This window comes from Triturus cristatus, chromosome 10 (genome assembly GCF_964204655.1).
Source record: "Triturus cristatus chromosome 10, aTriCri1.1, whole genome shotgun sequence".
Taxonomy (NCBI): Eukaryota; Metazoa; Chordata; class Amphibia; order Caudata; family Salamandridae; genus Triturus; species Triturus cristatus.
In genome coordinates, this window is record NC_140593.1 from 418,794,107 (window position 1) to 418,819,728 (window position 25,622).

The 25,622-nt window shown below is 54.8% G+C and overlaps 1 long non-coding RNA gene across 1 annotated transcript in view; it reads left to right on the plus strand.

Moving 5' to 3' along the window:
• The first annotated feature begins 687 nt into the window (after nt 1-687).
• The window catches only part of LOC146789545 (uncharacterized), a 153,944-nt gene continuing 129,009 nt past the window's right edge, over nt 688-25,622 (plus strand). The window contains exon 1 of the long non-coding RNA XR_014969818.1: nt 688-782. This is a non-coding gene — a long non-coding RNA (uncharacterized LOC146789545). The remainder of the gene's footprint in view (nt 783-25,622) is intronic.

A 25,622-nucleotide genomic window follows, 5' to 3' on the forward strand; every position in this document is an offset into this window, starting at 1 on the left:
AGGCTGGATTAAATGAAGAAATCGTTTGGAACATCACAAATCTCTAGGCATTGAGTAGATGAGCCCGTTAACCGATAACTAGTGTTCAATCATCCTCGACCGTCCCATTGGCATACAAAGTTCATCATTCTCTGTTTTTATATTCCTGAGGATTCTTATGTGAATATTGCGCGCCATGTAGCCTTAAGATCTAGATTTTAGAATTAATAGAGGAATCCTCATATATAATTTCTTTTTTTTAGTGATTTATCCTTATTGGGCACATTATATCTCCACCGATTTCGGATAGTGAGAATTAGTGGTGTCACCCGATTGGGGAGGCAGTGGGGTTACTATTTAGTCCTTTGACTTCCTTTGACTCCCTTTTTGTCATGTCAGAATCGTAGTACAACATCATTAACCCTGTGATCAGCCCTAGTTGGTGTGCACTATAAGTAGTGATCCGGTGCAATCTTACCCCACTATTTCTTCTAATCTTCTTGAATACACAGTACCACAGGCTGCTTTCAAGCTTATCAATAACACGTAAGTATCGGTATACATTTGTTTAGTTCAGCATCGGAGGGCTTAATCTACTATATACCATTCTAAGATGGCGCATGAACATGTCCCAACACCGGGCCAGCGACTATCAGAGTTAATACATGACGGAAAGACGCAATAGGCAACGTACTGCCTTGCGCATGCGTAGCAAGAAATTTAAAGGCAGTCTTTGGCACCCGTGATATCCAGCAGTTTGTGATGGACGCGGAGCAATGCAGAGATGTTTTCTGATAGAATGGGTGAGTGACCAGACAGGTTCTTATAATTGTGTAGGGCCCACATGGTAACTTTCTATAGAATAAATGCTCGAATTCTTCCATGTAAATATTTTATCGCCAAGCTGATTAGTCTTGTAGCTATGTGACGGGACCCCCCCATCAGTATATCGAGAGCGATAGGGGCCACCCAATATTTCAAGTAGTATGCGCGTTACTCCTTCGCTACACAACAGGCACGAATGTGCTTGCCCTGCAACTATGTATCGGCCCCTCTCAGAATTAGATGGAGAGTGCAGGATTTGCTTTATATTTTTGGCAGCATGAGTGTCACTCCCGTGCTACGTATCAGACTCTACTAAACCGCTTTACCACGCATCGCACCATATGATAACAGCTGCTAGCTATCGGCGAAAACGATCTGCTGTTCTTAATTGAAGCTTGTGATTGCACTGCGATTTCGTATACTCTATTTATCTAGTAAGAAAAATAGATGGAATATACTTAGTACCACGAAGAGTCATAGTTTTGTAGCATAGTAGTGGCAGTTACAATAGCAGTGACTACGCATGGTTGACACTCTCTCACAAGCAATAGACAGGGGGTACATATTCGGAAACTACCAGTCATCTGTTTCTTTGCCTACCTTTTTTGTAGGTATATTCATTGAAGATTTACCCTGCTATGCACACCAGGATATATTATAGGGATAACTCTATTGCTACGGCTTTGAGTGTGACACACTCTGCCTTTGGGAAAGCAACGATATATAACCCAACGCACATATGTATTGATGTGAGTATTCAACTATTTAACTGAGGTTATTGTGGAGGGTTACAACGACAGTGTGAGAGCACCTGCTCACTAAAATAAAGTAAAATTAAATATATCTCCTCCCTTCAGTATTTTATATACATCGGAACTGGGGATTCATAAAAAAACAAAAAAGTGATCTAGAAGCCGAATCTCAGCTTGAATCAGAAGGTAAGGTTCTAGCTATATTGCCACCTTTAAACACACCCTCGTGTAGGCAGTCCGAATTTTACACCTTATCTATTGTTGTATTCCTCTCAGTGGACGGTTAGCCATTGGTGACACAGACTTCGCAGTCCAACTTTCTAAAACCTGCTTTTTCTGTAGAATGGGCATCATTCCCAATTGAAACTAGTAAGTTAAACCGGAGCTAGTTCTATAAGTTACGTGGCTATTTTACCAGATAGTACACTTTAGGAATCTTGTTAGCATGGCATCAAGGAACTTATGCCAACATATCACATACCTTGAAGTCACGTTCACGGATATGTCTCTGCATGGCACACTATGGTGTTTTGGGGGTTCTTTAATCCACTCTGCCTTTCTAATTTTTTGTTTAACGTTTTGATACCTCCTTATTAACCCCTTGTATGCCCATGACGAGCTGGACTCGTCATGGAGCACAGTCGAGCTGTGCCCATGACGAGTCCAGCTCGTCATGAGGCATACCCTAGGGAATCCCTCTGGTGCGGACACCAGAGGAATTCCCTTTCTGCCAAAATAGCCTCGGGAGCTGGGGAAGAGCTTCCCCAGCTCCCGAGGCCCCCCCCCCCCTTTCACTGTAATGACGATCGGCGCGCACGTTGCACCGACGTCATTACAGTGAAAGTGAAACTGAAATGAGCCAAGAGGCTCATTTCAGTTTCTCTTTCTACGTGCTCAGGGGGCTATCTCAGCCCCCTGAGCACGTAGAAAGACGGGAGAGGTACCATTGGAAAGGGGAGAACCCCCCCTTTCCAATGGTACCCCAGTGGATCCCTGCTTGGGGATCGCCACAGGAGGGCGATCCCCAAGCAGGGATCCACCCACTAGGCACCAGGGAGGGGGGAGCGGCCCCTTGGGCAAGGGGCTTTACTCCCCCCATGAAACTTTGGCAAAATGTAGTCTTTTTGCCCCCCCTGGGGGGCAGATGAGGGCATTAGCCCCCAATCTGCCCCCCGGGGGGGCAAAAAGCCCACTAGAACCCAGGGAATTTTTTAGCAATAAAAATAGGGGTGGGGGCTGCCCAAAACGGGCAGGCCCATGCCCCCACCCCACCCCCCAATTACTACAGTCTTTCTGCCCCCCCCCGGGGGCAGATGGGGCATTGGCCCCTAATCTACCCCTTTGGGGGGGGCAAAAAGCCCACTAAACACCAGGGATTAGTTTTTAGTTTTTTTTAGGGTGGGGGCTGCCCGCAATGGGCAAGCCAATGCCCCCACCCACCTGCCACCATTACAGCCTTTCTGCCCCCCCTGGGGGGCAGATGGGGTATCGGCCCCCAATCTGCCCCCCTGGGGGGCAAAAAGCCCACTAGACACCAGGGAATTTTTTTAGCAATAAAAATAGGGGTGGGGCTGCCCAAAACGGACAGGCCCATGCCCCCACCCCACCCCCCAATTATCACAGTCTTTCTGCCCCCCCGGGGGGTAGATGGGGCATTGGCCCCTAATCTGCCCCTTTGGGGGGGCAGAAAGCCCACTGTACACCAGGGATTTTTTTCAGTTTGTTTTAGGGTGGGGGCTGCCCGAGACAGGCACGCCAATGCCCCCACCCACCCACCACCATTACAGCCTTTCTGCCACCCCTGGGGGGCAGATGGGGTATTGGCCCCCAATCTGCCCCCGGGGGGGGGGGCAAAAAGACCACTAGACACCAGGGAATTTTACAAAAAATAAAAATAGGAATGGGGGCTGCCCAAAACGGGCAGGCCCATACCCCCACCCCACCCCACCGCCCAATTATTACAGTCTTTCTGCCCCCCCCGGGGGGCAAATGGGGCATTGGCCCCTAATCTGCACCTTCGGGGGGGCAGAAAGCCCACTAAACACCAGGGATTCGTTTTTAGTTTTTTTTAGGGTGGGGGCTGCCCGCAACGGGCAAGCCAATGCCCCCACCCACCTGCCACCATTACAGCCTTTCTGCCCCCCCTGGGGGGCAGATGGGGCATGGGCCCCCAACCTGCCCTCCCGGGGGGGCTAAAAGCCCACTAGACACCAGGGAATTATAAAAAAAAAGAAAAAATAGGGGTGGGGGCTGCCCAAAACGGGCAGGCCAATGCCCCCACCCCACCCCCCAATTATCACAGTCTTTCTTCCCCCCCGGGGGGCAGATGGGGCATTGGCCCCTAATCTGCCCCTTCGGGGGGGCAGAAAGCCCACTATACACCAGGGATTTTTTTCAGTTTGTTTTAGGGTGGGGGCTGCCCGAAACAGGCACGCCAATGCCCCCACCCACCCGCCACCATTACAGCCTTTCTGCCCCCCCTGGGGGGCAGATGGGGTATTGGCCCCCAATCTGCCCCCCCGGGGAGGCAAAAAGATCACTAGACACCAGGGAATTTTACAAAAAATAAAAATAGGAATGGGGGCTGCCCAAAACGGGCAGGCCCATACCCGCACCCCACCCCACCCCACTGCCCAATTGTTAGTCTTTCTGCCCCCCCCCTGGGGGGCAGATGGGGCATTGGCCCCTAATCTGCCCCTTCGGGGGGGGCAGAAAGCCCACTAAACTCCAGGGATTTTGTTTGCGCAATTGTTTTTAGGGTGTGGGCTGCCCGAAACGGGCATGCCAATGCCCCCACCCTCCCCCCCACAAAAATGACAGTCTTTCTGCCCCCAGGAGGCAGATGGGAGCTGTAGCCCCCAATCTGGCCCCCCCTGGGGGCGCAGAATGCCCACTAGAAACCATGGATTTTTTTGTTTTATTAGTGTAGGGGTATGGGCTCCCCAAAATGGGCATGACAATACGCCACCCTACCCCCAGAGAAATTCCAGTCTTTCTGCCCCCCCGGGAGGGCAGATGGTGGCAGTGGCCTCTGATCTACCCCCTGGGGGGCAGAAAGCCCACTAGGCGCCAGCGAGTACGCAGGCTTTTTGTATGCGTGGGGGTGGGGGCTGCCCAAAATGGTCATACCAATGCCCACACCCCCACAAAAAATAGCCACAGTCTTTCTGCTCCTTTAGGGGCATATCAGGATGAAACCCCCTTCCCCGATTCCCCGCCAGGGCGGCAGAAAGCCCACTGGGCTCCGAATTTTTTTTAGCAATGTGCATACGTGTGGATTTTGGGCCCTAGCGCAGTTGGCACGTAGGCAAACCTAGCAAACCTGTACATTTTTTTTAACTAGACACCGAGGGGAATCCTGGATGGGGGTGACTTCACTGGCTCTCAACAGGTTCTGTTACCCAGAATCCATTGCAAACCTAAAAATGTGTCCAAAATAACACATTTTCCTCACATTTCTGTGGTGGTAGGTTCTGGAATCTGCGTAGGTCCACAAAATTCCACCCACCCTGCGTTCTCCAAAGTCTTTAGAGAAAAATGGTACCTCACTTGCGTGGGTAGGCCTAGTGCCCGCATCAGGCAAGGGCCCAAAACCTATTGAGGATACATCAAAATTACCTATCACAAAACAACCCGGTTTTGCAAAGGGGGTCCCATGAGTTTTTGGCCCGGGCTTGGCGGCCATCTAGGGAAACCTACCAAACCCACACATTTCTGAAAACTAGACACCCGGGGGATTCCAGGGAGGTAAGGCTTGCGTAGATCCCCCAACGTTTCCTTCCCCAGAATGCCCTGCAACCCTCAAATTTAGCTGAAAAAATCACCTTTTTCACACATTTTTGTGTGGGAAAGTTGTGGCATCACCGGGCTGACACCAATTTCCTACCACCCAGCATTCCCCCGGGTCTCCCGATAAAAACGGTGCCTCACTCGTGTGGGAGGCCCAAGTAGAAAGTACCCGCGACAGGGAAGGGCCCAAAACGTATTGAGGCGACATGAAAATTGCCTACCTCAAAACGATCAGGTTTTGCATGGGGGGTCACCTGGGTTTTTGGCCCGGTGCTCGGCGGCCACCCAGGGGAACCTACCAAACCCACACATTTCTGAAAACTAGACACCTGGGGGATTCCAGGGAGGTATGGCTTGCGTGGATCCCCCAACGTTTCCTTACCCAGAATGCCCTGCAAACCTCAAATTTAGCTGAAAAAAATCACCTTTTTCACACATTTTTGTGTGGGAAAGTTGTGGCATCACCGGGCTGACACCAATTTCCTACCACCCAGCATTCCCCCGGGTCTCCCGATAAAAACGGTGCCTCACTCGTGTGGGAGGCCCAAGTACCCGCGACAGGGAAGGGCCCAAAACGTATTGAGGCGACATGAAAATTGCCTACCTCAAAACGATCAGGTTTTGCATGGGGGTCACCTGGGTTTTTGGCCCGGTGCTCGGCGGCCACCTAGGGGAATGTTGGACCCGGCCTCGTAGAATGGCCCTACGTGCCCCCGCACCACCGAAACCTGGTACCTGCAGCCCAAGCACACGGCCCAGCCGACCCTCCCCACCAGGACACACGCACCGACCCGGACATCCCCGTCCATGGCCTCTCTCCTTTCGGCCAACCCGGGCCCGCGTGCCCACTTCATGCACCAAGATGGCCGCCCGGCCCCAGCGCGACCCGGGCCTAGAGGCGCCACTCTGGCTGGAGGACCATCACGCTTCCAGGGGATGAGAGAGGGAGGAGCAGTTTCTATCGCACCTCTGAACTCCCCTGGGACGATGGGTTTCGATCGGCCCTCCGGCCTCCCTGAGGGCTGGCTCCGTGCCTGCTGGGTGTCTGGGACTCCTCCCGACCCGGCCCTGAAAGGATCAAAAGACAATAGCAGGAAATCCCGACAAGCGACCCCCAGGTGACAAGACCCCTGCCTGCACAGACTCCGGACATCAAAGAGGGGTCGACCTATAACAAGGGGTGCTCTGGGTCTGTCCGGCAGATTCGACGCTGGAACAACGAGAGCCTGCCGACGTGGTCGCGGCTCCTGGAACTTGGACCCTCCTGAGCCCTGCTGAGTGACTCGCGGCTCCCTGAAGATCGTAAGACCTCCGAACTTGTACCTGAGCCTGCTGAGTGACTCGCGGCTCCTTGAAGATCGTAAGACCTCCGACCTTGTGCCAGAGCCTGCTGAGTGACTCGCGGCTCCTTGAAACTCGTAAGACCTCCGAACCTGCACCTGAGCCCGCTGAGTGACTCGCGGCTCCCACAGACTCTCACGGTCCCGCCGGACCCCGACTACAACAACGTATCCCCCAGCTCGAGGATTGTGAGCTGTGCGCCGGATACGTCCCTGCTTTGAACCTTTACCAGAGACTGTCCCGCTACCCCTACCCCTTCCAAGACTCATTGAGCCCGTACTCACCTTGTACATATTTGCAGTGATAACCTACTTGATAAAGATTGATTTCTAAGAATACCCGGTGTGGTCACTCTGTGTCGTGTGGTGCCAGAAGTACGATCCTAGATACGAGATTCCTTCCCCTGGGGAATCTCCCGCCAGTGCCCGGCTACGATACTTCGAGGGTGGGTCTCAGGGTAGTCAGGACCCCTTCCAGACTCCTCTGAGGTCGCCGTCTAACATTGGTGGCAAGCGACGGGATTCGGGCCCATCACCTAGAGATCGTACCGTGAACAACGGAAGCGCTACCGACAAAGATGGCAGAAGGAAGCACCGTGAGCCCCGCAGAAACCAACGCCAACAGGGTGTTCCAGGTGGAGCATCTAGAAGAATATACACACAAAGAGCTAAAGCAATTTTGCAAAGAACTTAAAATCGCTACCACTGGTCTCAACACTAAAGAAGATTTGCAGAAAGCACTAAAAACTTGGGTGGAGACCGGGGCCTCCCGCCCGGAAGGCACGGGGGAGCGCCCCGACGAAGCCGAACCCCCCCAGAGTGAAAGCAGCAGCAATCAGGTGCGAGGCATCGTACCAGACGGGGGCCTATCCCCGGAAGAGCTCGCGGACAGAGAGAGAAGTCGCAATCATGAACTCGAGTTAGCCAAACTCAAAATCGAGGGCGAATTAAAGTTAGCGGAAAAAAAGCTAGCAGTAGAGCAAATGCGTGTACAAGGCGAACTAGAAGAAAAGAAGCTCCAACGGGAGCACGAAGGAAGGAAGCTCCAACTGGAGCACGAACGCAGCTTGAAGGAACTCGAGCTCAAGGCCAGAAACGAGGAAGGGAGGCCCCCGGGAAACCGAGAGACGGCCTCCCCAGCGGAACAGAAGGTCCACATCCCCAAGGATGTGGTCAAAGAATATTATAAAAACGATGACATTCAGTAATGGTTCCGGGCCTACGAGGTCGCCATGACCTCCCATCGGATCCCGCAGAAGGACTGGGGGGCGGGGTTGTGGGGGCGGTTCCTGAGCGAAGGAAGGGACACCCTGCTCGACCTACCCCTCTCCCTGCAGACCTCCTACAGCCACATGAAAGAGGCTCTACTCACAAGATACGGCCTCACCCCAGAAATGTACCGTCAGCGATTCCGGGACTGCAGGAAGATCCCGGGCACCACCTGGGTGGAGTATGTAAACTTTTTCAGTCGGGCCTTCGATGGGTGGATCAAGGGCAGCAAAGTCACCACCCTGGCCGAACTCACTGACCTCATGTTGTGGGAACACCTGGCTGCGAACTGCTTCATAGAACTACGTCAGCATCTGCTTGACAGCAAGCTCACAGATCCCCGGAAGCTGGCTGTGGAGGCCGACCGCTGGACCAACACCCGGGTCTCCCGGGGCATGGTAGGAGAGTACCCCCGAGCCAGTCAGGGACCACCCCGCCAGAGAGGGGGAGGGAACCAGGGAGGGCCGAGAGAGTCCCAGCCTAGCCCCCCGAAGACACAACCTCCACCTTTCCCGGCGCCCCCCCCACCAGTGACAGGGCCCCCTGGGAGACGGGGACACCGGGTGACCGTCACATGTTTCCGTTGCCAGAAACCCGGGCACTACGCCAATGACCCAGAGTGCCCCATGGCCACCCAAGTCTCCCCTACCACCCCTGCGAGACGTAGCCCTGGGGGAGGAGGTTGAGGAAGCCGAGGAGTGGGAACCCGCAGCCAAGGCCCTAGTATCCCTGGGAGATAGGGAGATGATCCCTGGTAGCCTCCTACCCTCCAACACACAGAAATACGGGCAGCTCGTCAAGATCAATGGCCACCAAGTAGAGGCCCTGCGGGACACCGGGGCCAGTATCACCGGTGTCCTCAGGCACCTAGTCCCCGAGGAGCAAATCCTCCCCAACGTCTTTTGCCCCGTAATATCCGCAGACAATAGAGGAAGTATGTGTCAGGTAGCCCTGGTGCCGTTTGAGTGGGGAGGGGTGATAGGGAAACTCAAGGTGGCCGTAAGAACCTCCCAGCCGGTCGACTGCCTCTTAGGGAACGACCTGGAGAGTTCTCCCTGGAAGCACGTCGAGCGCAAGGCCCACCTAGGAAATGATGGGACTCCCCGAGTGGGTGTGCGCCACCACCCGATCTATGTCAGCCCGACTCACTCCCCGGAGAGAAGTTGTTGGACGTGGCCCATCTGGCATGTCCGCCCCTGAAGTTTTTATGGTATATGTAACCTGGGGATGGTGATTCCCCCTCTGAGTGAGTGTGAGGAGAGAGCGACCCACCCTTCCATAGGAATACATGGGGAATGGATGAGTCCTCGGTAGTTCCCGGTGCGTAGGGTGTGCTGGGTCAAGTCTGGTATGTATGAACTCGTGAGGTTGAATGCTGCGCAACGGTATATGAGGTATGAGTGTGTCTAGTGTAGAAGCCCCCCTTTTGGAAGTTGGCATATTTGTGGAATATGTGCCTGGCGTATGATTGGCCGGGGCTGGCTGGTGAGCCTGGCTCCCAGGATCTGGGAGGGTCTGCCCGGTGGTGAATGGAGTGTTTAGCATACTGATGTGAGGGGAGGAGTGAGCCTGGGTCTGCTTGTGGATTGACCGTCTGGTTTGAGTGTCATGAATGAGGCTGGGTTTTCCCCAGACACTGCTGGCTCCACCCCCTGGGGTGCGGCTGATGTTCCTAGCCTGGCCAGTGTAAAGAATCCCCCACAACCAGTTCCAGCTGGTTCTCCCCCTGCCTGCCCCTTCAGACCAAGAATGTGTGTATAAAAAGGGTGCTGTGACACTCTGGACTTGTTCTTGTTCTGACTTGAATCTGCCAGGGGCGTGCTGCTGCTGGGGCCCAGGGGAAGGTTTGCCTCCCTGGGCCCTGCCCAGCCCCTGGATGCCATGGATACCTGGAAGACCTCTTTGCTGGGAGCTTTTTGCTCCATTCCTTTATGCCTCCAGGACTTTATTGACCTAGCGCCTGGATAGCGCTATCTTTTCCCCCAGGAAGGAGGAACATGTGGGCCTTGGCAGCGCTGGGCTGCGATCTCCGCCGAGGGAATCCCGACGTAGGGATTCCCCCCGTGATGCTGGTCTCGCGGGTGCCCACCCCGCTGTCTTTGAGCTAATTGTATGCAGGTGCCCACCCTGCGTCTTCATTGCTGTGGTATCACTAATGTGGGTGCCCACCCCGCTTATGGTTGTTCTATTGCGGGTGCCCACCCCGCGATCATTGAAGGAGAAATCACCGCCGCGGCCCGAGCTTCAGTTCAAAACCGCCGCCGAGTCCGCGGCCCGCCTGGTTGTGGGCGGGGCCGCGGGACGGAAGCGGAAGTGCCGCCATTGTGATGGGAGGCGGCCGCCGGGAGCTTGCGAGGCTCCACAGAGAAGTTCCGGCCCGGAGAGGAACGGAGTCCCCGGAGAACGGCCCGGTGAGTACATACGGGCTGGGGGACTCCACACAGGTGCTGGGGGTGCGGGGGCAGTGCTCACAAGCCCCGGGAGGCTCCGACGGTGGAGGCATTATTTCTCGAGCCGGTGAGGCTCTTGGGGACATTGTTCTTTGGTGCTGAGTAAGAGCCCCGAGAAGGCTCCAACGACGGGGCGATCTTTGAAAGAGCCCAGCGAGGCTCCACCCACAAGGGGCACCAGTTGTTTCTTTACGGAGCGGCCCCAGATGGCAGCGGGTCGCTCCCCCTTTGCCCCCCAGTAACGTTTAGGGCCACGAAGGCCCTAGGGGGCATTCCGATTGTTTTATAGCCCAGAGAGGGCTACAGAGGCACGCCGGTGCCTGAGTTCGTTCCACAGCTGCCCAGCACTTAGTGGGCAGCTGCCACGTTTAGGTTGTGCCCCTCTGAGTTTTGGACTGGGCCTCCTGCACAGTCTTGCCCCTGACTTTGCTGGACACAGGGCGTCTTAGCCTGGACAAGGCCAGTTGGCCTGGGGACTGCCACAGGTGGTGGCATATGAGTTCTGGCGCAATTGTTCCTTGCTCTAAACCTCTGAAGGTGTTCATACATCATGTGTAACGTTCTATTACCCCTACAGGTATGGTGATACTTAGGTGGTTGTTTGCTTTCTCCTGGTACAGGTAGTGCTAGTGAGGTCCTGATTCCCTGCGCAATATTTCTCCTAAGGTGGTTAGGGTTGCGTAGGTGGTACTTTCCGATACCAGTAGTTACCGGTTGTGGCTACATGTTATTTTGTGCTACTGTGATATTATTCCTATGTTCTAAGTGCTAATTTCTACAAAGTGCTGATTCCGGACAGTGGTCCATGTGGCCCTGTCCCCTGTATATATAATCCCTTGTAAATTCTCCCCGTGCCTGTGGGCACCTTGTAAAGTGTGTGTCTTTATTTAATGTGTGGTGTATAATACAGAGGCTATTTTTATACAATACCTTGTGTAGAGTTTCCTTTGTGGTGGGCCTGGGGTGTTGTTGCTGGGTGCGTGCGCAAATGCTTCACATGTCCTCCGAGATAGGCCTGGCTGCCCGCGCCGCGTTACCTAGAGGGCGAGCAGGGGTCGACCTTTCATAGGAGTGGTGGTCTCTGACTGGCTGGGGCGCCAGCCCTGGCCGGCCGGGGGCCCCATTTCCTACACTGGTGGCAGCGACGGGATCCGGACTTGTGTTTGCGCAGTACCACAACGATAACTGGCCTCCCTACAAAACTCTGTACTGTACATGGTCGCAAGGAAAGGAGATTATTGTTTTAAGAGTTACGTCAATGTCCGTTCTGTGAAAGATGTGTTCGAGTTAGGTGTCCCTAGCTTGGGAGGGTAAATCATCTCCCTAGGGTAATATGGTTCTCTGGATTCACCAGAAGGGTGGGATCCGGTGGTGATTGCAAAATTGTGGTCAAATATGTGTGGTCCGTGTCCCTGCCCTAGAGTAATGGTACCCGTGCCCCGAGGGTTAGGTTGAGGAATCAGGGGCGGTGGAAAAACTGTCCTACCAGTCTAGGGGACGGTATGTGCATGAATATTGAGGTATGCTGAGTAATGGAGTATAAGTTCTCCGGGATGGGGAGCTTGCTGAGTCAACGTTAATCCTGTCCTTCCTTACCCCGCTGAGTGTGTTGGAGGCATCATGTGTTCCGTGCACCGCTGAATGTGTCTGATGCGTCAGGTGTCCTGTCCTTCCTTACCCCGCTGAATGTGTTGGAGGCATCATGTGCTCCGTGCACCGCTGAATGTGTCTGATGCGTCAGGTGTCCTGTCCTTCCGTACCCCGCTGAAGTGTGGTTGATGCATCATGCGGTCCGTACCCCGCTGAATGTGGTTTAGGCGTCAGGTGTCGCCCTGGCTGAATTTATGTTAAGTTGTATCCCGGACAAGGAAGACCTGCTGGCGCTGCCGCGGCTTGCCTTGGGGAGAGCTGAACGTTGAGACCTGCTGGCGCTGCCGCGGCTCGTTTTTGTTAAAGTTATGGTAGTTGTATCCCGGACAAGGAAGACCTGCTGGCTCGGCCGCGGCTTGCCTTGGGGAGAGCTGAACCTTGAGACCTGCTGGCGCTGCCGCGGCTCGTTTTTGTTAAAGTTATGGTAGTTGTATCCCGGACAAGGAAGACCTGCTGGCGCTGCCGCGGCTTGCCTTGGGGAGAGCTGAACCTTGAGACCTGCTGGCGCTGCCGCGGCTCGTTTTTGTTAAAGTTATGGTAGTTGTATCCCGGACAAGGAAGACCTGCTGGCTCGGCCGCGGCTTGCCTTGGGGAGAGCTGAACCTTGAGACCTGCTGGCGCGGCCGCGGCTCGTTTTTGTTAAGATTATGGTAGTTGTATCCCGGACAAGGAGGACCTGCTGGCTCGGCCGCGGCTTGCCTTGGGGAGAGCTGAACGCTTAGTTCCCAGGTGGAAGACCAGTGGAGGGAGGAAGTTCCAAGACTGATAAGAAAGTGTGTTCTGAGGGTGTTCCTCCTGGGAGGACGCGGAACCTCAGAAGTAGAGGTAGGGTGGGGCATTCTTGCCCGTGACCTCTGGCAAGCCTGAGGGTGTGGACCCTAGGTGGAAGGAACAGTGGTAGGCGTGGCTACCCCGAGAAAGGGAGTGGAGAAGGGCTATTGTGGGCCCGGGGTTACCACCCCCCACTCCGGATTAGCAGGGACCAGTGGTGTCTGGGTAGCCCAGGGCCTGGTCCCGATCACGGACAACTAAGGCGTGTCCGTGGGGTAGCCTGGTTGGGCCTATGTCTTTATTATTTTTTATTTTTTTATTTTTCTTAATCTTTAGCGTGTGTGTGTCTATCGGTCCAGGTGGGCATTGAGCTGGAGGGTGGCTCGGTAGCGCGGGCCACGTCCATGTTCTATCGCCCTGCATGCAGGGAAGTCCATCACGGTAGTGATTGGTCTGCCCTGCCTTTGGGCTGGGAGGGGCATGTGTTGGACGTGGCCCATCTGGCATGTCCGCCCCTGAAGTTTTTATGGTATATGTAACCTGGGGATGGTGATTCCCCCTCTGAGTGAGTGTGAGGAGAGAGCGACCCACCCTTCCATAGGAATACATGGGGAATGGATGAGTCCTCGGTAGTTCCCGGTGCGTAGGGTGTGCCGGGTCAAGTCTGGTATGTATGAACTCGTGAGGTTGAATGCTGCGCAACGGTATATGAGTTATGAGTGTGTCTAGTGTAGAAGCCCCCCTTTTGGAAGTTGGCATATTTGTGGAATATGTGCCTGGCGTATGATTGGCCGGGGCTGGCTGGTGAGCCTGGCTCCCAGGATCTGGGAGGGTCTGCCCGGTGGTGAATGGAGTGTTTAGCATACTGATGTGAGGGGAGGAGTGAGCCTGGGTCTGCTTGTGGATTGACCGTCTGGTTTGAGTGTCATGAATGAGGCTGGGTTTTCCCCAGACACTGCTGGCTCCACCCCCTGGGGTGCGGCTGATGTTCCTAGCCTGGCCAGTGTAAAGAATCCCCCACAACCAGTTCCAGCTGGTTCTCCCCCTGCCTGCCCCTTCAGACCAAGAATGTGTGTATAAAAAGGGTGCTGTGACACTCTGGACTTGTTCTTGTTCTGACTTGAATCTGCCAGGGGCGTGCTGCTGCTGGGGCCCAGGGGAAGGTTTGCCTCCCTGGGCCCTGCCCAGCCCCTGGATGCCATGGATACCTGGAAGACCTCTTTGCTGGGAGCTTTTTGCTCCATTCCTTTATGCCTCCAGGACTTTATTGACCTAGCGCCTGGATAGCGCTATCTTTTCCCCCAGGAAGGAGGAACATGTGGGCCTTGGCAGCGCTGGGCTGCGATCTCCGCCGAGGGAATCCCGACGTAGGGATTCCCCCCGTGATGCTGGTCTCGCGGGTGCCCACCCCGCTGTCTTTGAGCTAATTGTATGCAGGTGCCCACCCTGTGTCTTCATTGCTGTGGTATCACTAATGTGGGTGCCCACCCCGCTTATGGTTGTTCTATTGCGGGTGCCCACCCCGCGATCATTGAAGGAGAAATCACCGCCGCGGCCCGAGCTTCAGTTCAAAACCGCCGCCGAGTCCGCGGCCCGCCTGGTTGTGGGCGGGGCCGCGGGACGGAAGCGGAAGTGCCGCCATTGTGATGGGAGGCGGCCGCCGGGAGCTTGCGAGGCTCCACAGAGAAGTTCCGGCCCGGAGAGGAACGGAGTCCCCGGAGAACGGCCCGGTGAGTACATACGGGCTGGGGGACTCCACACAGGTGCTGGGGGTGCGGGGGCAGTGCTCACAAGCCCCGGGAGGCTCCGACGGTGGAGGCATTATTTCTCGAGCCGGTGAGGCTCTGGGGGACATTGTTCTTTGGTGCTGAGTAAGAGCCCCGAGAAGGCTCCAACGACGGGGCGATCTTTGAAAGAGCCCAGCGAGGCTCCACCCACAAGGGGCACCAGTTGTTTCTTTACGGAGCGGCCCCAGATGGCAGCGGGTCGCTCCCCCTTTGCCCCCCAGTAACGTTTAGGGCCACGAAGGCCCTAGGGGGCATTCCGATTGTTTTATAGCCCAGAGAGGGCTACAGAGGCACGCCGGTGCCTGAGTTCGTTCCACAGCTGCCCAGCACTTAGTGGGCAGCTGCCACGTTTAGGTTGTGCCCCTCTGAGTTTTGGACTGGGCCTCCTGCACAGTCTTCCCCTGACTTTGCTGGACACAGGGCGTCTTAGCCTGGACAAGGCCAGTTGGCCTGGGGACTGCCACAGGTGGTGGCATATGAGTTCTGGCGCAATTGTTCCTTGCTCTAAACCTCTGAAGGTGTTCATACATCATGTGTAACGTTCTATTACCCCTACAGGTATGGTGATACTTAGGTGGTTGTTTGCTTTCTCCTGGTACAGGTAGTGCTAGTGAGGTCCTGATTCCCTGCGCAATATTTCTCCTAAGGTGGTTAGGGTTGCGTAGGTGGTACTTTCCGATACCAGTAGTTACCGGTTGTGGCTACATGTTATTTTGTGCTACTGTGATATTATTCCTATGTTCTAAGTGCTAATTTCTACAAAGTGCTGATTCCGGACAGTGGTCCATGTGGCCCTGTCCCCTGTATATATAATCCCTTGTAAATTCTCCCCGTGCCTGTGGGCACCTTGTAAAGTGTGTGTCTTTATTTAATGTGTGGTGTATAATACAGAGGCTATTTTTATACAATACCTTGTGTAGAGTTTCCTTTGTGGTGGGCCTGGGGTGTTGTTGCTGGGTGCGTGCGCAAATGCTTCACATGTCCTCCGAGATAGGCCTGGCTGCCCGCGCCGCGTTACCTAGAGGGCGAGCAGGGGTCGACCTTTCATAGGAGTGGTGGTCTCTGACTGGCTGGGGCGCCAGCCCTGGCCGGCCGGGGGCCCCATTTCCTACAGAAGTCGAAAGCACCCCGATCGAAGAGACCAGAACAGTCCCCGCCGAGGGTCCTCCCGTCCCCCCATCAGAAGGGTCCGTCGCCCGCGACGAACCCGCACCATCCGACCCCGCCCCGGTCCCCGAGTTGGGAGATCTACCCGAGTTGGCCCAGTGGCGCCACGAGGGCGGGCCCACCCGGGAAGAATTTTGCCGGGAGCAAGCCACTTGTCCTTCCCTGGTCGGGCTGCGGCGCCAGGCCGAGGGCCAAGCCGCAGGTGACCAGTTCGGGACGCACCGAATCTATTGGGAAAATAACATCTTGTACAGTGAGCAGAAGTCGGTGGAGCTGGGATCCGGACGGGTATTGGTGGTACCCCTCCGCTTCCAAGACTTCCTCCTGGGCTTAGCCCACGACGTCCCCCTCGCCGGCCACCTGGGTCAGGACAAGACCTACAGCCGTCTCGTGACCTATTTTTACTGGCCTAGAATGAGAGCAGCGGTAGAAGCCCACTGCAAGTCCTGCCCCATGTGCCAGGCTAGTGGGAAGAGTGGGGGGGAAGCGCAAGGCTCCCCTCCAACCCTTCCCGGTCGTCAGTACCCCTTTTGAACGAGTCGGAATCGACGTCGTGGGACCACTGGACCCCCCCACCTCCCAAGGTCACCGTTTCATCTTGGTCCTAGTGGACCACGCCACCCGCTATCCGGAGGCTATTCCCCTACGCACCATTACGGCCCCCGTGGTGGGCCGGGCCCTGATGGGGATCTTTTCCAGGGTGGGTTTTCCCCGCGAGGTCGTGAGCGATCGCGGCACTAATTTTATCTCAAAATATATGACGTCCCTGTGGCAACAATGTGGGGTGTCCTATAAGTTCACCACCCCGTACCATCCCCAAGGGAACGGCCTAGTAGAAAGGTTTAATAGGACTTTGAAAGGGATGATCGCGGGCCTAGAAGAGCCCCTCCGGCGTAAGTGGGACGTCCGGCTCCCCTGCCTCTTGTTCGCTTACCGGGAGGTCCCCCAGAAGTCCTTAGGGTTCAGCCCGTTTGAATTACTCTATGGACACCCCGTCCGAGGTCCCCTCAGTTTGGTTAAGGAAGGGTGGGAGGCAGCACCCCAGACCACCCCCCGAGATGTGTTCCAATACGTCCTGGCCCTCCGGAACCAGACCAGGAAGTTCCGAGAACTGGCCGAGGCCAACCTGGAGGCAAGTCAAGAAGAGATGAAGCGCTGGTACGACCAGAATGCCACTCTGGTCGAGTTCCAGCCGGGCCAGCAGGTGTGGGTCATGGCCCCCGTGAAGCCTGGCGCCCTCCAGGACCGATGGACTGGGCCCTACAAAGTGGTTGAGAGGAAGAGTCAAGTCACATACTTGGTGGACGTCCAGTCGCCTCGGGATCCCCTCCGGGTCCTGCACGTGAACCGCCTCAAGCCTCACTTCGTGCGGACAGAACTGAGCCTCCTGCTGGCCACCGATGACGGGGCCGAAGATGAGTCGGATCCCCTCCCGGACCTCCTGTGTGTCAAGGAGCAGGATGGCTCCGTGGAAGGAGTGAACCTCTCCCCAGCCCTCACTGCCCAGCAACAAGCGGACTGCCGCCAGCTCCTAAGACAATTTTCCGACCTCTTCTCCCTGACCCCCCGGGTCACCAACTGGTGTGTTCACGACGTGGACACCGGGGACAGCCCGCCGGTGAGACACCGAGCCTACCGGGTTCCTGACCGGGTCCAGTCCTGCATTCAAGCGGAAGTCTCGAAGATGTTGACCCTGGGGGTGATCGAGCCCTCTGACAGTCCCTGGGCCAGCCCCGTGGTCCTGGTCCCGAAGGCAGCGGCCCCTGGTGTCGCCCCCGAGCTCCGATTCTGCGTGGACTACCGGGGGCTCAATGACATTACCCGAGCCGATGCCCACCCCATTCCACGAGCCGACGAACTCATTGACCGACTTGGGGCAGCCCGGTTCCTCAGCACCTTCGACCTCACCTGCGGATACTGGCAGATTGCGCTCACCGAAGGGGCCAAGGAGCGGTCCGACTTCTCCACCCCCGATGGGCACTACCGCTTCCGCGTAATGCCCTTCGGGATGAAAAATGCCCCGGCCACTTTCCAGCGACTGGTGAATAGGGTCCTGGCCGGGCTGGAGCAGTTCAGCGCGGCATATCTGGACGACATCGCTGTTTTCAGTTCAGAATGGAGTGAGCACCTCCAGCACCTCCGGAGGGTGCTAACCGCCCTGCGCCAGGCAGGCCTCACAGTAAAAGCCAGCAAGTGCCAGATCGGGCAAGGATCCGTAATCTACCTGGGGCACCAGGTCGGGAGCGGCCAGGTCGCCCCTCTACAGCCAAAGATCGACGCCATCCTGGCCTGGGAACCACCCATCACCCAAACGGAGGTCCGAGCCTTTCTGGGACTCACTGGCTACTACCGAAGATTCATTCGGGGGTATGGCAGCCTTGTCGGCCCTCTCACAGAACTCACGTCTAAAAGACAGCCAAAGAAAGTGCAGTGGACGGCTGCCTGCCAGGAAGCTTTCGATGCCCTTAAAAAGGCCATGTGTACTGCCCCTGTCCTCCAGGCTCCCGACTACGCCAAGGAGTTCATAGTCCAGACCGATGCCTCCGAGCATGGCATTGGGGCCGTCCTGTCCCAAGTGAATGACCAAGGCCTAGACCAGCCCGTCGCCTTCCTCAGTCGGCGACTGTTGCCCCGAGAACAGAGATGGAGCACCATAGAGCGCGAAGCCTTTGCCGTGGTCTGGGCACTCAAAAAGCTACGACCCTACCTGTTCGGCACCCATTTCAGAGTCCAAACTGACCATCGGCCCTTGCGATGGCTCATGCAGATGCGAGGAGAAAACCCCAAGCTACTGCGGTGGTCAATCTCCCTCCAGGGGATGGATTTCACCGTAGAACACCGCCCTGGTACGGACCACGCCAACGCTGACGGCCTCTCCCGGTTCTTCCGCCTCAGCGAAGAGAACCCCCCAAGATGATGGGCAGTTCTCTCCGGCTTTCAGCTGGGGGGAACGCGTGTTGGACCCGGCCTCGTAGAATGGCCCTACGTGCCCCCGCACCACCGAAACCTGGTACCTGCAGCCCAAGCACACGGCCCAGCCGACCCTCCCCACCAGGACACACGCACCGACCCGGACATCCCCGTCCATGGCCTCTCTCCTTTCGGCCACCCCGGGCCCGCGTGCCCACTTCATGCACCAAGATGGCCGCCCGGCCCCAGCGCGACCCGGGCCTAGAGGCGCCACTCCGGCTGGAGGACATCACGCTTCCAGGGGATGAGAGAGGGAGGAGCAGTTTCTATCGCACCTCTGAACTCCCCTGGGACGATGGGTTTCGATCGGCCCTCCGGCCTCCCTGAGGGCTGGCTCCGTGCCTGCTGGGTGTCTGGGACTCCTCCCGACCCGGCCCTGAAAGGATCAAAAGACAATAGCAGGAAATCCCGACAAGCGACCCCCAGGTGACAAGACCCCTGCCTGCACAGACTCCGGACATCAAAGAGGGGTCGACCTATAACAAGGGGTGCTCTGGGTCTGTCCGGCAGATTCGACGCTGGAACAATGAGAGCCTGCCGACGTGGTCGCGGCTCCTGGAACTTGGACCCTCCTGAGCCCTGCTGAGTGACTCGCGGCTCCCTGAAGATCGTTAGACCTCCGAACTTGTACCTGAGCCTGCTGAGTGACTCGCGGCTCCTTGAAGATCGTAAGACCTCCGACCTTGTGCCAGAGCCTGCTGAGTGACTCGCGGCTCCTTGAAACTCGTAAGACCTCCGAACCTGCACCTGAGCCCGCTGAGTGACTCGCGGCTCCCACAGACTCTCACGGTCCCGCCGGACCCCGACTACAACAACGTATCCCCCAGCTCGAGGATTGTGAGCTGTGCGCCGGATACGTCCCTGCTTTGAACCTTTACCAGAGACTGTCCCGCTACCCCCTACCCCTTCCGAGACTCATTGAGCCCGTACTCACCTTGTACATATTTGCAGTGATAACCTACTTGATAAAGATTGATTTCTAAGAATACCCGGTGTGGTCACTCTGTGTCGTGTTGTGCCAGAAGTACGATCCTAGATACGAGATTCCTCCCCCTGGGGAATCTCCCGCCAGTGCCCGGCTACGATACTTCGAGGGTGGGTCTCAGGGTAGTCAGGACCCCTTCCAGGCTCCTCTGAGGTCGCCGTCTAACAGGGAACCTACCAAACCCACACATTTCTGAAAACTAGACACACGGGGGATTCCAGGGAGGTATAGCTTGTGTGGATCCCCCAACGTTTCCTTACCCAGAATGCCCTGCAAACCTCAAATTTAGTTGAAAAAAATCACCTTTTTCACACATTTTTGTGTGGGAAAGTTGAGGCATCACCGGGCTGACGCAAATTTCCTACCACCCAGCGTTCCCCCGGGTCTCCCAATAAAAACGGTGCCTCACTCGTGTGGGAGGCCCAAGTACCCGCGACAGGCAAAAGCTAAGTACGCCGCGAAGCGTGAGGAAAAGGGGGCCCGGTACGTGTCGAACACCCCCCCAGCCCCCCGTATGTCCGCGCCATACCCCCAGCCCCCCGTATGTCCACGCCGTACCCCCAGCCCCCCGTATGTCTGCGCCATACCCCCAGCCCCCCGTATGTCTGCGCCGTACCCCCATCCCACCTCTGTATGTTCGCGCCATACCCCCACCCCACCCCCGTATGTCCGCACCGTACCCCCACGCCACCCCACCCCCGTATGTACGGTGCGAACCCCCACCCCCATATGTACGGTGCGCACCCCCACCCCCGTATGTACGGTGCGCACCCCCACCCCCATATGTACGGTGCGAACCCCCACCCCCGTATGTACGGTGCGGACCCCCAGCACCGTACATACGGGGGTGGGGGTTCGCACCGTACATACGGGGGTGGGGGTTTGCACCGTACATACGGGGGTTGGGGTTCGCACCATACATAAGGGGGTGGGGTGGGGGTCCGCACCGTACATACGGGGGTGGGGGTTCGCACCGTACATACGGGGGTGGGGGTTCGCACCGTACATATGGGGGTGGGGGTTCACACCGTACATACGGGGGTGGGGGTTCGCACCGTACATACGGGGGTGGGGTTCGCACCGTACATACAGGGGTGGGGTGGGGGTCCGCACCGTACATACGGGGGTGGGGCTTTGCACCGTACATATGGGGGTAGGGTGGGGGTCTGCACCGTACATACAGGGGTGGGGGTTTGCACCATACATACGGGGGTGGGGGTTCGCACCGTACATACAGGGGTGGGGTGGGGGTCCGCACCGTACATACGGGGTGGGGGTTCGCACCGTACATACGGGGGTGGGGGTTTGCACCATACAGATGGGGGGGCTGGGGGGGCTGGGGGTACGTCGCGGACATACGGGGGGCTGGGGGTACGGCGTGGACATACGGGGGCTTGGGGTACTGCGCGGACGTACGGGGGACTGGGGGTTCGGCGCGGAAATTATTATTCCCACTCCAGACAGTTCAACAGTAGGGAAAGTGTTGGATAGCGTAGGGGTAAAAATTACTTTTCCAACTCCAGAGAGTGCAACAGTCGGGAAAGTGTTTGATAGCGTAGAGGAAAAAATTACTATTCCCACTCCAGAGAGTGCAACAGTAGGGAAAGTGTTGGATAGTGTAGGGGTAAAAATTACAATTCCCACTCCAGACAGTGCAACAGTAGGGAAACTGTTGGATAGCGTAGGGGTAAAAATTACTATTCCAACTCCAGAGAGTGCAACAGTAGGGAAACTGTTGGATAGCGTAGGGGTAAAAATTACTATTCCAACTCCAGAGAGTGCAACAGTCGGGAAAGTGTTGGATAGCGTAAGGGTAAAAAATACTATTCCCAATCCAGAGAGTGCAACAGTAGGGAAAATGTTGGATAGCGCAGAGGTAAAAATTACTATTCCAACTCCAGAGAGTGCAACAGTAGGGAAAGTGTTGGATAGCGTGGGGTTAAAATTTGTATTCCCACTCCAGAGAGTGCAACCATACGGAAAATGTTGGATGGCGTAGGGGTAAAAATGTGTATTCCCACTCCAGACAGTGCAACCGTAGGGAAAATGTTGGATGGTGTAGGGGTAAAAATTACAATTCCCACTCCATACAGTGCAACAGTAGGGAAAGAGTTGGATAACATAAGGGTAAAAATTACTATTCCAACTCCAGGGAGTGCAACGGTAGAGAAAGTGTTGGATTGCGTAGGAATAAAAATTACTATTCCCACTTCAGAGAGTGGAACAGTAGGGAAAGTGTTGGATAGCGTAGGGGTAAAAATTAAGATTCCCACTCCAGACAGTGCAACAGTAGGGAAAGTGTTGGATAGCGTAGGGGTAAAAATTTCTATTCCAACTCCAGAGAGAGCAACAGTAGGGAAAGTGTTGGATAGCGTAGGGGTAAAAATTACTATTCCAACTCCAGAGAGTGCAACAGTAGGGAAAGTGTTGGATAGCGTAGGGGTAAAAATTACTATTCCAACTCCAGAGAGTGCAACAGTAGGGAAAGTGTTGGATAGCGTAGGGGTAAAAATTACTATTCCAACTCCAGAGAGTGCAACAGTAGGTAAAGTGTTGGATAGCGTAGGGGTAAAAATGTACTACTCCAACTCCAGAGAGTGCAACAGTAGGGAAAGTGTTGGATTGCGTAGGGGTAAAAATTACTATTCCAACTCCAGAGAGTGCAATAGTAGGGAAAGCGTTGGATAGCGTAAGGGTAAACATTACTATTCCAACTCCAGAGAGTGGGTGGCTTGTGAACAAGGATGTAAATCTGAAACGCGTAAAGCCTGAAACCTGCTATTTGGTGATGAAATGGTTTGCGGATGTCTCTGCTGTCTTCACCGCAAGAGGTATTTCCCCGGGAGGGCGTCCTCACTCAGGGCAACTTTGTGTTTGGATATTAGCGGCTGTGCCTTAGCCGCGAGGACGAACCGCCGCGTAAATGCAGATCCTGGGCATCGGCAAGACTCGATGCCGTGTAAAGGAACGGAGAAACTCTAACGTGTACGACTTCAGTAATAGCAGTACACTCGACATCCACTTCATCAAACCCACTGGGGATTTTTATTGCAATTTATTTAGAACATGCAGCAACACCCATTGTGGATTCATTTCAAGTAGAGACTACAAATACCAGAAGGCAATGAAGCCTACGCCCATTGGGGCTGGAGCACACGCCCACAAGGGCTGGACTCAGTTAATAAATTACAGGTGTTCTCTACACTAGTGTGCTGTCTTTTCTTGCTGGGTGGCTTGTGAACAAGGATGTAAATCTGAAACGCGTAAAGCCTAAAACCTGCTATTTGGTGATGAAATGGTTTGCGGATGTCTCTGCTGTCTTCACCGCAAGAGGTATTTCCCCGGGAGGGCGTCCTCACTCAGGGCAACTTTGTGTTTGGATATTAGCGGCTGTGCCTTAGCCGCGAGGACGAACCGCCGCGTAAATGCGGATCCTGGGCATCGGCAAGACTCGATGCCGTGTAAAGGAACGGAGAAACTCTAACGTGTACGACTTCAGTAATAGCAGTACACTCGACATCCACTTCATCAAACCCACTGGGGATTTTAATTGCAATTTATTTAGAACATGCAGCAACACCCATTGTGGATTCATTTCAAGTAGAGACTACAAATACCAGAAGGCAATGAAGCCTACACCCATTGGGGCTGGAGCACACGCCCACAAGGGCTGGACTCAGTTAATAAATTACAGGTGTTCTCTACACTAGTGTGCTGTCTTTTCTTGCTGGGTGGCTTGTGAACAAGGATGTAAATCTGAAACACGTAAAGCCTGAAACCTGCTATTTGGTGATGAAATGGTTTGCGGATGTCTCTGCTGTCTTCACCGCAAGAGGTATTTCCCCGGGAGGGCGTCCTCACTCAGGGCAACTTTGTGTTTGGATATATATATATATATATATATATATATATATATATATATATATATATTACCTACTGGCGGTCGCCAGTAGGTAGTTATAGTTAGGACCACGTTTCCATAGGAAATCCGCAACATTCTATTTTGAATAACTTTGGCGCCGGTCGACGAATCCTCGCGAATTTTTCAAAATAGGTGGGGCGTTGAGCTCCGCTCCTACCCTGAAAGTCTCGGGGGGATTCGTGAAGCGGGGGCTGAGATAAAAGGGGGGTTCCAAAACGCGTTTTTCCCATGCATTTTTCCATAGGACCTTTAGACACAGCTACAGCCCGAACGGCTGAACAGAATTACTTGAAATTTGGCAGAGAGGTAGTCCTCAGGTCAAGGAAGTGCCTTTTGTAGGTTTGGTGTAGATCTGTTCAGTAGATTCTGAGAAAATAGCCTTTAAATCAATATATATATCTGAGCCAGCTTACGGTGCGCTTACGGTGCGCTTACCGTACGCGTACGGTGGCGTGCGCGAGCGCGAGCGCGATTTTGATTGGCTCTTGGCTCTTAGCTCTTAGTAAACATTCGAATCGGTCGAAACCAGGAAGCGGCGGCCGCCATTTTCTCTCTCGCTCCCTGACTTGGGCAGCAAAAACGAACCCCAAAAATGTGTAAAGAGGCAGTTTCATGAGATCCTAACCACCCAGCATTGATACAGGGGTCCCCAAACAACCCCCAAGCCCAAAAAAAAAAGTTGTTTTTTTTCGGAAAATGCCGATTACGCTTACCGTACGCGTACGGTAAAAATTAAAAAAAAAAAAAATTGTACATTTCACACGTAAAAAACCAATGAAATTCCCGCGTTATAGTTAGTGCAGGCAACTATAACTCACGCGACCGCAATCTTCTGCTGATGACATATGTGTCTTTATGAAAAAAAAATATTTGTAATATATGTATAGCTAAAATTTAATGGAAGAAGACATGGGCAAATAAGTGTCGAAATACAGTATTAGCATCAGCAGAGGATTGCGGTCGCGTGAGTTATAGTTGCCTGCACTAACTATAACGCGGGAATTTCATTGGTTTTTTACGAGTGAAATGTACAGCTAACTATAACATGTGTGAAACCTATGGTTTTTTCCGTGAATTTGCAAGGTTTTTTAAATGCTAATTCCTAACTATAACGTGTGTGAAACCTATGGTTTTTTCAGTGAATATATATATATATACTATATATATATACTCGCTCCTGTCCCTTGGGCTGAGTGGTCGCTCCCCAGTGTCTTCCTGCATCAGTCGGTATCGTTGCTTGGCTGCCTATCTGCATATTTGCCTCATTATTGCTGCCTGCTGTGTGCCTGGTTGCCGCGCTGAACATTTTGCATTTCTGTACTTTAAAAGCGCCGCTTTTTCAGCATTTGCGCATTTCCGCTGGGCTCCCCCCTCCGCCTCCATTTTGCCTGTGTTGTTGTTGTTGTGCTGATCTCTAGCCCGCCCCGCCTCCCAGCTGAGACGCCCTCCCACTGACCAGAACAGCGCTCCAACACCGGAAAGCGCCGTGACTCGCTCCTGTCCCTTGGGCTGAGTGGTCGCTCCCCAGTGTCTTCCTGCATCAGTCGGTATCGTTGCTTGGCTGCCTATCTGCTCATTTGCCTCATTATTGCTGCCTGCTGTGTGCCTGGTTGCCGCGCTGAACATTTTGCATTTCTGTACTTTAAAAGCGCCGCTTTTTCAGCATTTGCGCATTTCCGCTGGGCTCCCCCCTCCGCCTCCATTTTGCCTGTGTTGTTGTTGTTGTGCTGATCTCTAGCCCGCCCCGCCTCACAGCTGAGACGCCCTCCCACTGACCAGAACAGCGCTTCAACACCGGAAAGCGCCGTGACTCGCTCCTGTCCCTTGGGCTGAGTGGTCGCTCCCCAGTGTCTTCCTGCATCAGTCGGTATCGTTGCTTGGCTGCCTATCTGCTCATTTGCCTCATTATTGCTGCCTGCTGTGTGCCTGGTTGCCGCGCTGAACATTTTGCATTTCTGTACTTTAA